This window comes from Aquarana catesbeiana, linkage group LG08 (assembly GCF_042186555.1).
Source record: "Aquarana catesbeiana isolate 2022-GZ linkage group LG08, ASM4218655v1, whole genome shotgun sequence".
Classification (NCBI taxonomy): Eukaryota; Metazoa; Chordata; class Amphibia; order Anura; family Ranidae; genus Aquarana; species Aquarana catesbeiana.
Window position 1 is genome coordinate 128,732,103 of NC_133331.1, and position 18,667 is coordinate 128,750,769.

At 43.3% G+C, this 18,667-nt stretch overlaps 1 protein-coding gene across 4 annotated transcripts in view; it reads left to right on the plus strand.

Moving 5' to 3' along the window:
- The window catches only part of KIF20B (kinesin family member 20B), a 225,634-nt gene that overhangs the window by 92,940 nt on the left and 114,027 nt on the right, over positions 1-18,667 (plus strand). The gene's annotated exons all lie outside the window — the stretch shown is intronic.

Below are 18,667 nucleotides of genomic sequence, written 5' to 3' on the forward strand. Positions count from 1 at the left end.
TGTGTTAAAATAGCAGTGTGTTTTAAAAAAGTGAGGCTCAAAATCCTTATAATAGCTTCTTTTTTTTTTTTTTTTTTTTTTTCTTCATACACGCAAATGCATTGAGAACACAGCACAGTCTATTCCAAATCAAAACCTGAAGAAAAATGTTTCAAATGTATTCCTTTTACAGAAAGTGAATGGAATATTGGGCTTTTCAGAAAAATAGCAGTTTGCATTTTTCTTTACAAATTCAAACATTTACTGTACAAACGGAAAAAAAATGCTTCAAGATTTAGCTTTCTTGTGAATCACTGAACTAATATTTAGATATATAAGCACTGTTTCTGAGAACTGCTTCATATCTGTGTTCCTTGGAGTCGGCCAAATTCTGGCACCTGTGAACAGGTATTCCAGCCAAGGACGATTGCACTACATTCCACAATTCCTCTGCATTTGTTGTTTACTTCATAAAACCTATTTTTAATGTCACCCCACAAGTTTTCTATTGGATTAAGGTCCAAGGATTGGGCTGGCCACACCATAACGTTAGCTTTGTTGGTCTGGAACCAAGATGCTGCTCGCTTACTGGTGTGTTTGGGGTCATTGGCTTGTTGAAATACCCATTTCAAGGACATTTCCTCTTTGGCATAAGGCAATATGTCCTCTTTGTATTTTGATGTATTCAAACTGATCCATGATTCTTGGTCTGTTATAAATAGGCCCATCACCACAGTATGAGAAACATCCCCATATCATGATGCTTACGCCACCATGCATCACTGTATTCACAGTGTACTGTGGCTTGAATTCTGTCTTGGGGGTCGTCTGACAAACTGCGGCCCCTAGACCAAAAAAAAAAAAAAAACAATCTTGCTCAGTTCACAAAATTTTGTTTGTACCATTTCTCTTTAGGCCAGTCAATGTGTTTGGCAGATTGTAACCTCTTCAGCACGTAATTTTTTCAAAAATGGAACTTTGCAGAAGCTTCTAGCCGATAGCTTGGCTTCACATAGGCGTCTTCTAATTGTTATAGTACTTGCAGGTAACTTTAGACCCTCTTTGATCACCCTGGAGCTGGTCCTTGCCTGAGTCTTTGCCATTTTGGGAATTCTTCCATGCGTTAGAATGGCAGTTTTGTTTTATTCCACATTTTTCTGGTTTTGGTTGCCATTTTGAAGCGTTTGAGAAGATTTTTGCCGAGCAGCCTCTCCATTTCTGCACTTTTTTATGTTTTTTTTTTTTTTTTCTCCTCTCCAATCAACTTTTTAATCAAAGTACACTGTTCTTCTGAACAATGACTGGAATGACCCATTTTTTCAGAGAGAAATGCATTATACCAAGCATGTAAAACATTCATGGTCTTCGTCCTTAAATAAGGGTCACCTGTTTGACACCTGTTTTTTTTAAGAGACTGAATGACCTTACTAATTGAACTCCACACTGCTATTATTTTGAACACACATCATTTCAATGAATGATTCATATACGCAGAATCTGCAGCATGCATGTCATGACTGTTGAGTCTACAGGTTTTCTATTAGTCTACTACATCTACTAGTAAATTATTTGTCATGTAGAAATATAATTTATGCCAAAACCAGTGATTGATCTGGTTAGTGATGTAGGACTGCTATTATTTTGAACACAACTGTAAGTATGCATCTGTGGAGGGGGGCGGGGGATGGAGTATTAGTTTGTTAAAGCAAATGAGCAAAAAGTATAATTGCACTTTCTCTAAAACCTATCCTTTAACTTTTTCGCTGCCAGGCCCTGCATTCCACTCAGCCGGCCGGACCATAGCTTTCAGAGTTTGTAAAATTTCCCCCAATCCATATATTTTCTGAAAGCACATGACTAGTAGAATAAAAAGGTGCTACTGATTTTTAAGGCCCCTGTGTATTTGAGCAAATGTTTATCAAAACAATATTTTCACAAAAAATACACTAAAATCATTATTGACAGATAAAAACGACAAGTTTTACAATTTATTTTACTAAATATGAAAGCTTAACCTGTGTTAATATCAAAATATTTGTACATTTTTAAATTGCACCTTTTTGCGAAATGGTGAAAATCAAACGTACGCAAAAATGTTTTCACGTTACAGCTTTCAGTTTGTAAAAGGACCCCCCCCCCCCCCCACCATATATTTTTTGAAAGCACATGACCAGTAGAATAAAAAAGTTGCGGGGGCGGGGCTTGAAGCCTGACAGAGCAGACATGCCAGCTTAATGCACCACTCCTGAAGGGATGCTTCTGCCACTTTCTATCACGTCCCAGCTCGGCTCTGCTGTCAAAAATTCACTGCCTGACCAGTGATAAACCCCCGCTAATTCAGGTGATGATTCTCTGATGTTCACGCCCGAGAATTAAGCCAAAAAATGTTAAAGATGTGCTGGCCCAGGCCTCAATCAAAATGACACGTCTCAACCCTCTCTTCCTGTTTCCTCTCAGCACTTTAAGGTAATACCTTTAACACAGGAGGAATCTGATTCATCAACACAAGCACCACAATTGACATCTTTTACAGACCCTGCTCATTCTACTGTACTGAGGCAATTTGAGAAAATGCTTCACAAAACCCTTAAACAGACTTCAGATCATATTACAGACAGTCCGACTAGGGAAATCAGAGAATTGGGCCAATGCACCGCTAACCTTAAGTTAAAGTGGAGTTCCACCCAAAAGTGGAACTTCCGCTCGTTGTACTCCTCCCTCCCCCCTCCGGTGCCACATTTGGCACCTTTCAGGGGGAGGGGGGACAGGATACCTGTCTTTCACAGGTATCCTGTTCCCACTTCTGGGAACCTCAGCTGCGGGTATTGACGTCACCGCCCGGGCTCCCTCCTCCTTCCCCAGCCGCTGAGCCAGTAGGAGAGAGGCGCGGAGCCTCGCGCATGCGCAGTAGAGTTCCCGGCGTGAAGCTGTAAGGGTACAGTGCCGGGTTCCCTTACTCGCATTGGAGGCGGCATGCACACGACAGCTGATGGAAAAGTCAGCAGCTGCTGGATTTTAATTTTTGCAGCCGTGGGCGGACCTCTGCTTTTAAAGGTTGATGAACTGGAAAATGGCACACTAGCTTATATGACTGAAATTAAAAATATCAAAGAGCAAAATTTAGTCCTCCAATCCCATTTAGTGGATTATGAAAATAGGGCCCGGCATTCTAACATACGTGTTTGTGGGATTCCTGAATCTGTCTCCCTAGTTCAAGAACTACAGCCATTAAGAAAGTTCCGCTCTGGATAGCAATTGAGTCTGTCAACTGTGACTCTCTCAGTGGCTAATATGTTATGGTTACGTCCAGTTGATCGTACCTCTATCCGCAATCCTATCACAAAACACTCTTTATCCATCTGGGATAGATTAAAAACCACTCTTGGCCTTCAATTGCCCTATATACCACTTCTTTCTTTTATTAAAAACCCTGCCTTTTACCCTGCCTGGATTTCCACTAATTCCTTTTAGTCGTCAAGTGCAGCTAATCTATTTAGATTATATAAATTTGTATCCACATCTTCTTTACACTCCTTTCCTACTCCTAAGTGAAACGTATGGACTTCCCCAATCGGAATTATTCAGTTATTTACAGATTCACTTTTTTTTTTTTCCAACCGTACCTACAATCGGGCACTCTGTTTTCCCAGATGTTGCGTTTTGAGCATATATGTAATTATGTCCCACATATCAGAGGACTTGTTTTGATTCTTTATAAACAAATTCTAGCTAGTTCTGCTACTAGCTCCCCTCCCTATGTTTGGGAAGAGGATCTAAACCGCTCATTCGATGATACTGAATGGTCCACTATCTGCTTCCTCTAATGTTGCTGTGGAAACAAATTATAAGGTGCTTTCTCGTTGGTATTTAGTTCCTGCTAGGATAGCGAAATATGCTCTTGATTACCCTGCAGCTTGTTTTTGTGACTGTTCAGATCTTGGCACCCAACTCCATATATGGTGGGATTGTCCAATAGCCCAAAAATTTTGGAAGGCGGTTTTTGATTTAGCTTCTAAAGTGTTCGAATCTTCCATACAACCTAATCCTGCTATTGCTCTTTTGAATCTAACACCAGACAGAAATACACAGTATAAATTTCGCCTGCTTTTACAGCTATTAACAGCCGCAAAACAAACCATAGCTAAGGCATGGAAAACTCAAAATCTGATTGTAGCCAAAACCATTCACAGAACCAATAGAGCCCTTGTTCATGTTAAAATGGAAGGAATTGAGAGTGATTGGATCTGCAAATTTGAAAAACTTTGGTTAATTTGGGTTAAACATCTACAGACTTTGATGACACTTTACTATTGCAATGGTAATACTTAATTTACCCTTTCATCACCCTTCCTTCATTCGGTTGAAGCCGCACTACCTCTATCAAATTTACCCTTTACACCCGCTGTATTTTTCCCTTTTCTTTACTTCCTCTATTCTTTTACTCCTTTTTCACGAGCCTTTCCCTTTTATCAGTTCTTATGTGGTACTCACAGGGTTGTTCTACTGACCCATTGGAGTGTACTTTTACTTTACTGATTTGTTAATCGCCTTGTTTTTAATCAGACTGACAGTCGACAATCTACCTTTCTCTTTCTTTTCAATTATATGACATTTTTACATTTGACTTTGACGGTCTATTTGATGCTTATATAGTGCGATATTGCATTTGAATTTTTATTTGTCCCTTTCCAATTGAAGTAATTTCGTTTGTTACCCTTTGAATATGCAGCACAAAAGGTGCTACTGAATTTTTTTTAAGGCCCCGCAATATTTGTGCAAATGTTTATCAAAATGTTATTTTTGCAAAAAATAAATTAAAACCATTATTAGCAGATACCAACACAGTAAAATTTACAAAATTTCTACTAAATTCCTACTTAATATAAAAGCTTAACCTGTATTGAGTTAATACCTAATAATAATTGTCAATTTCAAATTGCGCCCTTTTTGCGAAATGGTAAAAGAAAAATCAAACGTATGCAAAAAATTTCCCTCAATCTGGAGGTTTTCATTTTTCACTTGCGGCATTCAGAGTTTGTACAAGACCCTTTTTATTTTTCTGAAAGCACGTGACCGGTAGAATCAAAAGAAGGTGCTACTGATTGCCTCTGAAGCCTAATCCCTGTTCTGATCATTCTCCAGTGGCTAATGACAAGTGGCGAAAAAACAATGTGATGCCTCCTCACTGCCTGTTTTAACCCCATTTTACCAACAATTGCACCGCAACCGCATGCTTTGCATGAGGTTTCAGGGCGTTGGTGGCATATTCCCTTCGACATAAATGTGTAGTGTTTTTGCCGCCTGCCAAACTTGTAAAGGTTCTTTATTTTTATTTTTTTTTCCCACAAACTGACACATAGTAAACACAGCTTACTTTGTGTCAGTGATGAAAGAATACAGAAGCGATCGGTACCGATCGCTGTCTGTATTCTTTCAGCAAAGAAAGGGGGCTGGATGTAAAGCGCATGTTTACCAGCCACACCCCCCTCTCTATCCTCACCAGATCTGTCAGTGCGGCTGCAGCCCGGGGGAGGAGGGAGAGATTGAGAGCTGTTCAGCATCTGCCAAACAATTATATGATATATGTTTCTGGTCACTGAAGTGACCATAAGCTTATAGCAGTAGAGGAATGTAGGTCCGTACACCGTACGGACCTAGCCACCTGGAAGCAGTGCCGTAGGTCCGTATACCATACGGACCTGGCAGTGAAAGGGTTAAAGCAAAACATGTAAAGCGTCCCTGCATTTTGGGGTGTGTGTGGCCCCCCCCCTGTTATTTTCTTGCAATAAATGTTTACTGTTTTTGTGCTACTATTTAATGAACCACAGCTGATTTTTTTACGCTATATTGTCAAAAGTATTGGGAATGCCTGCCTTTTCACACACATGAACTTTAACCACTTCAGTCCCAGAAGACTTTACCCCCTTCCTGACCAGAATGTTTTTTGCCATTCGGCACTGCGTCGCTTTAACTGACAATTGCGCGATCGTGCAACGTTGTACCCAAACAAAATTGACGTTTTTTTTTTTCCCCCACAAATAGAGCTTTCTTTTGGTGGTATTTGATCGCCTCTGCGTTTTTTTTATTTTTTGCGCTATAAACAAAAAAGAGCGAAAATTTTGACAAAAAAAACACTATTATGTACTTTTTGCTATAATATCCCCATTTTTTTTAAAAAAAAAAGCAAATTTTTTCTCAGTTTAGGCCGATATGTATTCTTCTACATATTTTTGGTAAATCTCAAGCGTATATTGATTGGTTTGCACAAAAGTTATAGCCTACAAAATAGGGGATATATTTATAGCATTTTTATTATCTTTTTTTGTACTAGTAATGGCGGCAATCTGCAATTTTTTTTATTTTTTTATTTTTTTTTTTTCGCGACTGCATCATTATGGCGGACACATCGTTCGGACAATTTTGACACATTTTTGGAACCATTGGCATTAATACAGCGATCAGTGCGATTAAAAATGCATTGATTACTGTAAAAATGTCACTGGCAGTGAAGGGGTTAACTGTGTTGCCTGGGAGGTGTAGGGGGAGGAACTGACTAGAGGAAGTGACGGATTGTGGTTCATAGCTAATAGGAGTGACTGTGTGTTCCTAACAGAACAGGGAAGTGTGTATTTACACACACACTCGTCCCTGTTCTGTGTCTCCTGCTCACGATCGTTCGTGGCCGGCGGTCATCGGGACCGTTGGCACCCCAGTTGTGCAGCGGGCGTGTGCACCTGCTATCTGGACCCCGCGAGCCAAGGTATAGCTACGTGGTTTCGTGCAGGGGACCAAAACCTGCCGCAGTTATACTGGCCTGGAAGCGGTTAATGATATCCCAGTCTTAGTCCGTAGGGTTCAATATTGAGTTGGCCCACCCTTTTCAGCTAGAACAGCTTCAACTGTTATGAGGTAAGGTTGCAAGCACTGAACTTATTCTCTCTGGAGAAGAGACGCTTGAGAGGGGATATGATTTCAATTTACAAATACTGTACTGGTGATCCCACAATAGGGATAAAACTTTTTTGCAGAATAGAGTTTAATAAGACTCGTGGCCACTCATTACAATTAGAAGAAAAGAGGTTTAACCTTAAACTACGTAGAGGGTTCTTTACTGTAAGAGCGGCAAGGATGTGGAATTCCCTTCCACAGGCGGTGGTCTCAGCGGGGAGCATTGATAGCTTCAAGAAACTATTAGATAATCACCTGAATGACCGCAACATACAGGGATATGTAATGAAATACTGACACATAATCACACGCACAGGTTGGACTTGTCTTTTTTCAACCTCACCTACTATGTAACTATGTAACTTGTGGGAAGGCTGTCCACAAGGTTTAAGAGGTGTGTCTATGGGAATGTTTGACCATTCTTCCAGAAGCGCATTTGTGAGGTCAGGCACTGATGTTGGACGAGAAGGCCTGGCTCGCAGTCTCTGCTCTAATTCATCCCAAAGGTGTTCGATTGGGTTGAGGTCAGGACTCTGTGCAGGCCAGTCAAGTTCCTCCACCCCAAACTCACTCATCCATGTCTTTTATGGACCTTGCTTTGTTCACTGGTGCGCAGTCATGTTGGAACAGAAAAGGGCCATCCCCAAACTTTTCCCACAAAGTTGGAAGCATGACATTTGTGAAAAATGTCTTGGTATGCTGGCACCTTAAGAGTTCCCTTCACTGGAACTAAGGGGCCAAGCCCAACCCCTGAAAAACAGTTCCACACCATAATTCCCCCTCCAACAAATGATTTGGACCAGTGCACAAAGCAAGGTTCATAAAGACCTGGATGAGTGAGTTTGGCGTGAATGAACTTGACTGGCCTGCACAGTGTCCTGACCTCAACCCAATAGAACACCTTTGGAATGAATTGGAGCATGGACTGCGTGCTAAGCCTTTTCATCCATATCAGCGCCTGAGCTCACAAATACGCTTCTGGAAGAATGGTCAAACATTCCCATAGACACACTCCTAAACCTTGTGAACAGCCTTCCCAGAAGAGTTGAAGCTGTTAAAGTTGATGTAAGCCCGATGTAGAGTATAATGTAGAGTATAAGTTTTTGTATCATTTGAGCCCAGTCTTGCCACACAGAGTTAATCCAGCTCTGAGCAATCTTTTATTGTTCAGTGAGACAATTCTTGACAAACTGAGAAAAACTTTGTCAAATCCTCCCCCTTGCTGTGAGTGACAGGTGATTTACATCTCGTGCACTAGCCTAAGAGACCTGCAGTATTTTTAAATTCCCTCCCCCACTCCTTTCTTCAGCAGCTCTGCAAGGATTGGCTGTTCCACACCTCAGCATGATTTGGCATGTGCTGAAGTCATGTGGTTACTTTCCTGCCTTTTCACTGGATGTTAGAGATCATAGCAGAAGTTCAGTGTAAGAAATATACACAGGAGAAAATGCATATTGACAAGGGGAGTGTAGAGGTGGGCGGGGAGTCTACTGACATCATGACTCCACCCACCGAGCTCCAGACAACAGACCCACCCACAGAATCTGCAGTTTTTGGGTTCTCATAACAGACAGAGGGGAGACATTTGACAGGTAAAGATACATGCAGGAGGTATATATATCATTATAGATAACCCCTATGGCAGTAGTTTAGAAAGGTTGACATTGGGTTTACAGCCACGTTAAAGGGTGGGCCAACTCAATATTGAACCCTACGGACTAAGACTGGGATGCCAATAAAGTTCATGTGCGTGTAAAGGCAGGCGTCCCAATACTTTTCCCAATATAGTGTTCCCTAATACCTTTTTATCATGTGTCCCTCGATATATTCCAAGAAAAGGATTTTTATGACAAGCAAAATAAATACTTTTTGTGGAGATTAACCTTTTAAAGGAAACCTTTGCTGGGCAACGCAGCCTTTGACATCATTGATTTCATTGAAATTTATGGTAGAAGGGTAGCCATTGGCATTGCAGACGCAAAATCAAATATGTTGTTTTTCTGAAACTGCTAGTTGCCTGGCACCAATGCTGATACTTGTACATTGATACAGTTTGAGCTGCTCACATGGAACAAACAGTGCAAGTTAAGACAGGGAAATTAAAGTAAAGTAAAATTCCATATATGCGTGCTGGTTTCAGCTTGGTGGCTCAGAACTGAAGACTTCAGATAAGTCAGGTTGCTTGCATTTTCAGGAGTTCGCAGTGGCAGCACCCAGGTTTCTCTCAAGAAGTGGTCACTTCATGTGTTCTGAAGTCTAATTAAAAATAACCTAGCCAATTTTATTCTCCCATGTACTATCACAAATGTTAGTCTTGCTCAGCTTCACACGATCAGCCCACTCGGAGCTGCCTGTCCGTTTTTCAGGTGGGTCAGAGCGGGCCACCCATTGATTTCTATGGGCAGGCGGATATGTATCCACTGACACCTGCCTGCCATCCGATCCAACAAGATCCGCTCAAAACAGACGGATGGCGACTTTTTTTTTTTTTTTTCGCCATCTGTTCATGGGATCGGATGAAAGTGGACAGGCGGTCCATTTTTTCATCTGATCTCCCCATAGAGGGCAGCAGGGCTCTGACAGATCCGTCTCTGCACAGTGAGCGGAGAAGGACCTGTCATCTGTCTTGCTCATCGGGGATCAACGGAGTGATCTCCGCTGAGCTAGCGGAGTCCGTCCAACGGAATCGCCCCATGTGAAAGGGGCCATAGTTCTACAGCACATAAAAACCAACCAAGGCTCTAGCTTTTCTTACCAGAACGCTGCACAATGGTTTAGAGAGAGATGGGAAATTTTAATGCTTACACTGAAAAAATATCATTGGTCTACCTATTAACTTTTGATTGCAGCAAGGTGTTTACAACTGTGTGTATACAGGGGTGACCTTTTCAGCCAACCAAGCTTTCTAATGCCCTGTACACACAATAGGATTTTTCAACAACAAAATCCATGTTTTTTTTTCTGACGGATGTTGGCTCAAACTTGTCTTGCATACACACGGTCACACAAATATTGACGGAAATTACGAACGTCAAGAACGCGGTGACGTACAACATGTACGACGAGCCGAGAAAAATTAAGCTCAATAGCCATGTAGCTCTTCTGCTTGATTCCGAGGATGCGTGGAACTTTGTGCGTCGGAATTGTGTACACGTGATCGGAATTTACGAGAACGGATTTTGTTGTTGGAAAATTTGAGATCCAGATCTCGGAAATTCCGATGGAAAATGTCCGATGGAGCCTACACGCGGTCGGAATTTCCGACAACAAGCTCCTATAGAACGTTTTCTGTTGGAAAATCCTACATTTTTTGTGTACAGGGCATTACATTGAAGCACTTTGCATTGCACTAGTTCTGTTCTGGTACAGTTCGAAATGTACAGAAAGTCTTACTTTGAATAAATTTGGCATTTGACAGATGTTTTTCTATTTTTATTCTTACAATTGCTTTCATGTGAGGGGACACCCTGTTGTGATTTAAAAAATATAGAAAAATCTTCTGGCCAGCAGTAACCCCAGTGTTTCAGGAACACCAAGTCTGAAACGTGGTCTTATGCAGGCTTAACTTTCACAATTCTTCCTACAGGAAATGTGTAATTATACACCTCTTATCCTTTTTTTTTTTAAATGACCTATAATCTAACTTATAAAAAATGTATTTGCTTTGGAGAAAATGAAAAATTGTAAGAAATACCGTAATTTTCCTTTCCTGACACCAATACATGGCAGCATACATATGATACAGCTCTGCCCCTATATCCGCCCACAGGACCTGTTTAGCTCTATAAAGGTCCGAATGAGAGCTACCTCCCCCATTCTCCGTATAAAGCACAAAGATCAGATGGAGGATTTGTATGCTGCCATGTATTGGCGTCAGGAAAGGATTTGATACAATTTTCCATTTTTCTGATGCCAACATGGCAGCATACATATGATAAATAATGAGCTTTTGAGAAGTAGGGTTTAATGCTGCAAATTTGGTCTTTATTTAACAATAGACATAGAAGCTTGGATAGTTTTCCTCCCAAACTCTATGGTAGTAAGAGCTGCTGGATGTACTCTGTAGTGTTTTAAGAACGTATGATGTGATGACCAGCTTGCCGCTTTGCAGACTGTCACCAGAGACTCTCCTGCCCATGCCGCCCAAAAAAAAACACATCGCCCTGGTTGAGTGAGCTCTAACCCCCTCCGGAGGATCCTTCCTGGCCACTCTATGCCCTGTGAATGGTTTTTTACTATCCAGGCTGAGATATTTCTGGCAGAGGCCTATTTCCCTTTAAATTTTCTGGTAGGTAAGTTGAAAAGTCTGTCAGAACGTCTGAATGCAGAAGTAGCCTGGAAACAAGTTTTGAGGACTTTTGGAATGTCATCTTGTGCAGATCAGCATCTGATTCCGCTGGGAAGGCTGGAAGCACCCATTCACTGGAGAGATGAAATATCAATGCCACTTTTGGGACAAAGTGATCCAATGGTCTCAGCATAACCCTGTCTGGGAAGAACATGGAATAAGGTTCAGCTGCCGCCAATTCTTGGAGTTCCAACACCCTTCACTTGGAAGTTATGGCTATTAGGAAAGCCGTTTTAAAGGTGATATCTCATAATGAACAGTCGTTTGTCGGAGCACAAGGAGGGTTTGCTAGAAAATTGAGGACTACTGCCAGGTCCCATTGAGGGAACCTATTTCTCATGGGAGAGCCGTAGTCTAAGTACCGCTTTCATGCTCCACCAGCAGGTTTGCTGCCCCTTTCTTTTGGCTAAAAGAAAGGGATGCCTGAAACTTCCATCTTAAGCAAACTTGGGATGAGCCCCAATCCAATCCTGATTGCAGGAAAGACAGGATTTGAGATGCATTTGGGTCACTAGGGTCAAACTGGCATCCAGCTGCAAAGCTGGTAAACCTATTCCATATTCTGGAGAAGATGGCATTGGTTGACCCCTTTCTGGAACTCTGTAAAGTTCCAATAAACTCCTGGAGAACATCTTAACTCTTGTAACCCCTGCCTTTCAGTCTCTAGGCCGCTAAGGCCAGTCGTGATGGTTGTGGATGTAGGATATCTCTCCTTGCAACTGGAGATGAGTCACCGGCAGAGTGATCTGTGGGCATACGCTGAGATCCATTGCCAGAGAGAACCGTGGTCTTTGAGGCCAGTAGGGTAATGCTGTGATGACTGTCAAATTCTCTGTCAACAATCTCCTCAGGAATTTCAGGATTAACCACTTGAGCCCCGGACCATTATGCTGCCTAAGGACCAGAGGTCTTTTTCCAATTTGGCACTGCATCGCTTTAACTGCTAATTGCGCGGTCATGCAATGCTGTACCCAAACGAAATTTGTGTCCTTTTCTTCCCACAAATAGAGCTTTCTTTTGATGGTATTTGATCACCTCTGCAGTTTTTATTTTTTGCGCTATAAACGGAAAAAGACCGAAAATTTTGAAAAAAAATGATATTTTCTACTTTTTGTTATTAAAAAAATCCAATAAACTCAATTTTAGTCATACATTTAGGCCAAAATGTATTCAGCCACATGTCTTTGGTAAAAAAAAATGTCAATAAGCGTATATTTATTGGTTTGCGCAAAAGTTATAGCGTCTACAAACTAGGGTACATTTTCTGTAATTTACACAGCCTTTAATTTATGACTGCCTATGTCATTTCTTGAGGTGCTAAAATGGCAGGGCAGTACAAAACCCCCCCAAATGACCCCATTTTGGAAAGTAGACACCCCAAGGAAATTGCTGAGAGGCATGTTGAACCCATTGAATATTTATTTTTTTTGTCCCAAGTGATTGAATAATAACAAAAAAAAAATATATATTTACAAAAAGTTGTCACTAAATGATATATTGCTCACACAGGCCATGGGCCTATGTGGAATTGCACCCCAAAATACATTCAGCTGCTTCTCCTGAGTATAGGGATACTACATGTGTGGGACTTTTTGGGAGCTTAGCCGCGTACGGGGCCCCGAAAACCAAGCACCGCCTTCAGGATTTCTAAGGGTGTAAATTTTTGATTTCACTCTTCACTGCCTATCACAGTTTCGGAGGCCATGGAATGCCCAGGTGGCACAAACCCCCCCCAAATGACCCCATTTTGGAAAGTAGACACCCCAAGCTATTTGCTGAGAGGCATGGTGAGTATTTTGCAGCTCTCATTTGTTTTTGAAAATGAAGAAAGACAAGAAAAAACATTTTTTTTTTTTTTTTCTTTTTTCAATTGTCAAAACTTTGTGACAAAAAGTGAGGTCTGCAAAATACTCACTATACCTCTCAGCAAATAGCTTTGGGTGTCTACTTTCCAAAATGGGGTCATTTGGGGGGGTTTTGTGCCACCTGGGCTTTCCATGGCCTCCGAAACTGTGATAGGCAGTGAAGAGTGAAATCAAAAATTCACGCCCTTAGAAAGCCTGAAGGCGGTGCTTGGTTTTCGGGGTCCCGTACGCGGCTAGGCTCCCAAAAAGTCTCACACATGTGGTATCCCCGTACTCAGGAGAAGCAGCAGAATGTATTTTGGGGTGCAATTTCACATATTCCCATGGCATGTTTGAGCAATATATCATTTAGTGACAACTTTGTGCAAAAAAAAAAAAATTGTCTCTTTCCTGCAACTTGTGTCGCAATATAAAATATTCCATGGACTCGACATGCCTCTCAGCAAATAGCTTGGGGTGTCTACTTTCCAAAATGGGGTCATTTGGGGGGGTTTTGAACTGTCCTGGCATTTTATGCACAACATTTAGAAGCTTATGTCACACATCACTCACTCTTCTAACCACTTGAAGACAAAGCCCTTTCTGACACTCATTGTTTACATGAAAAAGTTATTTTTTTTTGCAAAAAAATTACTTTGAACCCCCAAACATTATATATTTTTTTAAAGCAAATGCCCTACAGATTAAAATGGTGGGTGTTTCATTTTTTTTTTTCACACAGTATTTGCGCAGCGATTTTTCAATCGCATTTTTGGGGGAAAAAACACACTTTTTTAAATTTTAATGCACTAAAACACACTATATTGCCCAAATGTTTGATGAAATAAAAAAGATGATCTTAGGCCGAGTACATGGATACCAAACATGACATGCTTTAAAATTGCACACAAACGTGCAGTGGCAACAAAATAAATACATTTTTAAAAGCCTTTAAAAGCCTTTACAGGTTACCACTTTAGATTTACAGAGGAGGTCTACTGCAAAAATTACTGCCCTCGATCTGACCTTCGCGGCGATACCTCACATGCATGGTGCAATTGCCGTTTACGTTTGACAACAGACCGCCGCTTGCGTTCGCCTTAGCGCGAGAGCAGGGGGCGACAGGGGTGCTTTTTTTTTTTTTTTTTTTTTTTTTTTTTTTCTTTATTATTTTTTTGCTTTTTTTAAACTGTTCCTTTCATATTTTTTTTTTTTTAATCATTTTTATTGTTATCTCGGGGAATGTAAATATCCCCTATGATAGCAATAGGTAGTGACAGGTACTCTTTTTTTGAAAAAATTGGGGTCTATTAGACCCTAGATCTCTCCTCTGCCCTCAAAGCATCTGACGACACCAAGATCGGTGTGATAAAATGCTTCCCCAATTTCCCAATGGCGCTGTTTACATCCGGCGAAATCTAAGTCATAAAATGCTCGTAGCTTCCGGTTTCTTAGGCCATAGAGATGTTTGGAGCCACTCTGGTCTCTGATCAGCTCTATGGTCAGCTGGCTGAATCACTGGCTGCATTCTCAGGTTCCCTGTTGAGACAGGAGAGCCAGAGAAAAACACGGAAGACGGTGGGGGGGCAGTCCCTCCCACGGCTTGTAAAAGCAGTCTAGAGGCTAATTAGCCGCTAGGATTGCTTTTACATGAAAGCCGACCGCTGGCTGAAAAGAATGATACCAAGATGATTAGGGGTGCAACGGATCAAAAAACTCACGGTTCGGATCGTTCCTCGGATCAGAGTCACGGATCGGATCATTTTCGGATCAACAAAAAAAAAATATCTCCACATCACCCCCACTGTAATATATCCACATCTCCCCCACTGTAATATATCCACATCTCCCCCACTGTAATACATCCACATGTCACCCCACTGTAATACATCCACATGTCCCCCCCCACTGTAATACATCCACATGTCCCCCCCACTGTAATACATCCACACGTCCCCCCCCCCACTGTAATACATCCACATGTCCCCCCCACTGTAATACATCCACATGTCCCCCCCACTGTAATACATCCACACGTCCCCCCCCCCCACTGTAATACATCCACATGTCCCCCCCACTGTAATACATCCACATGTCCCCCCCACTGTAATACATCCACATGTCCCCCCCCACTGTAATACATCCACACGTCCCCCCCCACTGTAATACATCCACACGTCCCCCCCCCCCCCACTGTAATACATCCACACGTCCCCCCCCCCACTGTAATACATCCACATGTCCCCCCCCCACTGTAATACATCCACATGTCCCCCCCCTCCACTGTAATACATCCACATGTCCCCCCCCCCCTCCACTGTAATACATCCACATGTCCCCCCCCCCCTCCACTGTAATACATCCACATGTCCCCCCCACTGTAATACATCCACATGTCCCCCCCACTGTAATACATCCACATGTCCCCCCCACTGTAATACAGCCACATGTCCCCCCCACTGTAATACAGCCACACGCCCCTCCTCCACTGTAATACAGCCACGCGCCCCCCCCCTGTAATACAGCCACACGCCCCCCCCCCTCCACTGTAATACAGCCACATGTCCCCCCGCACTGTATACATTACAGTGCTGTTAGTCTGACAGTGTTAAGAGAAGCCGGCGCTGCCAAGCCAGCCGCCGGATCCACGAGTTGAGGGCGGGGTGATGACGTCAGCACGCAGCTGAGCGCCGCCGGGTGTACCAAGATGGTCGCGGCTCCGGAGCTAGGCCGAAGCCGCGGCCTTTCCTAAAACCCCAGGCCGCGGAGCGCGGGTGTGCCGATCCGAACAGCCTGGCCCGTTCGGATCACGGATCGGTGACGATCCGTTGCACCCCTAAAGATGATACCTAAACCTGCAGGCATCATTCTGGTATAACCATTCAAAGTCGTGAATGGCGTACCTGAAGACAAAAAAATGGTTAACAAAAAAGCACAGTAAACGGTAAAGTATAAAAAAAATTGCATACCTGAAAAGCAAACATGATAAAACATAATAACAATAAAACATTGCAGAATAGAATACAGTAAAAAAGAGCAGAACAATAGAGAGAGAGAGAACAATGAAACAACTATTTTTTTTTATTTTATATATTTTTTTTTACACTTTTTTTGTAACTAACTTTTATAACGGTAACCGGTTCCAGGTTCGGGTCTCTCAAAATGCGATGGCATCTTGGGAGACCCTGTGAAAGTGTGCCTAGTCTGTGGAATGCTGTACCCTACGCTAATACTCAGCTAATGAATGGTAGCGTTCAAAACATTCACCAATGCAAAGACCAGGATTGTCAGGACAGGAGGGACAATAATAGCGGGTGTCACGCCTATATCCGCGCTTGCTGCAGACACAACATCTTTTTTGGGGGGGTTCGTTGGGTAGGGGTACTCGGGAGGACATAAAGAAAATGCCTCTCATGCAGCCGACCGCATTTGGTTGGGGATGTGAATGGGGGAAGTACGGGCGCTGCAGAAGCGGTGGGTTCCCAATTAGGATTGGCGAATGCAGCAGGAAGGGCATTATGGGCACGATGGGCCTGTGTTTGTCTTCTTGGTGGCAGCGGGACACTACTTGTGCTTGCCACCCCACCAGCTTGAACTGCACTTATGGGACTCGCCACGTCACTAAGTGTTACTGCAGTGCTGGTTTGACTACGACCGGGGTGTACTAGACCGCTGGCGCTTGCCAGTTCAATAAAAAGCTACAAAAAAAACTGTTAGCGATCGCAGGGATCAGGCCTGACTCTGCGAACGCTGCAGTTATGTGTTTAGTGTTTTGTAAGTGACAGTGATCGATCGATACTGCACTTGGGTGGGCTGGGCCGGGCGGAGGGGCAAAATGCAGGTGGTAGCAGGTATCTGGGCTGATCCCGCTAACACTGCGTTTTTGGGAACCCTAAACTGCTGGGGACGCTAGTATAGATCTGATCGGATCAGATATTGATCCGTTCAGATACTATACCACTAAGGGAGGCGTATGCTGCGTGCGTGGGTGTTAGCGGTACTGGCGCTAATCTGACGCTGCTTGGGGCTGGTGCTTGCCAGTTCACCAAAATACTACCAAAAAAACTGTTAGCGATCGCAGGGATCAGGCCTGACTCTGCGAACGCTGCAGTTATGCATTTAGTGTTTTGTAAGTGTCAGTGATCGATTGATACTGCACTTGGGTGGGCTGGGCTGGGCCGGGCGGAGGGGCAAAAACGCAGGTGCTAGCAGGTATCTGGGCTGATCCCGCTAACACTGCGTTTTTGGGAACCCTAAACTGCTGGGGACGCTAGTATAGATCTGATCGGACCAGATATTGATCCGTTCAGATACTATACCACTAAGGGAGCTGTACGGTGCGTGCGTGGGTGTTAGCGCTACTGGCGCTAACCTGACGCTTCCTGGGGCTGGTGCTTGCCAGTTCACCAAAATGCTACCAAAAAAACTGTTAGCGATCGCAGGGATCAGGCCTGACTCTGCGAACGCTGCAGTTATGTGTTTAGTGTTTTGTAAGTGACAGTGATCGATCGATACTGCACTTGGGTGGGCTGGGCGGAGGGGCAAAACGCAGGTGCTAGCAGGTATCTGGGCTGATCCCGCTAACACTGCGTTTTTGGGAACCCTAAACTGCTGGGGACGCTAGTATAGATCTGATCGGATCAGATATTGATCCGTTCAGATACTATACCATTAAGGGAGGCGTATGCTGCGTGAGTGGGTGTTAGCGGTACTGGCGCTAATCTGACGCTGCCTGGGGCGACGCATATCACCGCCGGGCGATCAGGGGGCTAAACCTTTATTCGGTAATAAACGGCGGGTGCCCTGACACTATAAAAAATAAACAAACTAACCAGCGTCACCCGTAACAATTATAAGGTGATCAGTGGTGAAAGGGTTAACTAGGGGGCCATCAAGGGGTTAAAACATTTATTCGGTAGTATATGGGGGTCCCTGACGCTATAAAACGCTGACGGCGAACCTAAATATTTAGGTCCCTAACTAGCGTCACCAGCGACACTAATACAGCGATCAGAAAAATGATCGCTTAGCGACACTGGTGACAGGGGGTGATCAAGGGGTTAAAACTTTATTAGGGGGGGTTAGGAGGGTATCCTAGACCTAAAGGGGGCTAATACTCACTGTCCCAACACTAACTGTCACAAACTGACACCAATGCAGTAATCAGAAAAAAAAAGAAAAAAAAACTGCTGGTGTCAGTTTGTGACGGGGGGGGGGGGTGATCGGACCCCCCACCCGCGGAAGGCAAATCACGTATATGTACGTGATTTTGCCTGTCCGTGCCACCTTGCCGACGTACATCGGCGTGAGGCGGTCGTCAAGTGGTTAAAGAAATTGGAGGGAGGGCTTAGGCCAGTTGCGCAACCAAAGGATGGGTCAAGGCGTCCGTCCCCTCCGCTAATGGATGAGGGTGGCGAGAGAGGAACCGGCTCACCTTGCAGTTAGTTGATGAGGCAAAAAGATCAGGTTGTGGAAACCCCCACTCGTGGATGATCTGTTTGAACACGTCGGGGTGAAGGGACTATTCGTTGGGATCCTTGAATTTTCT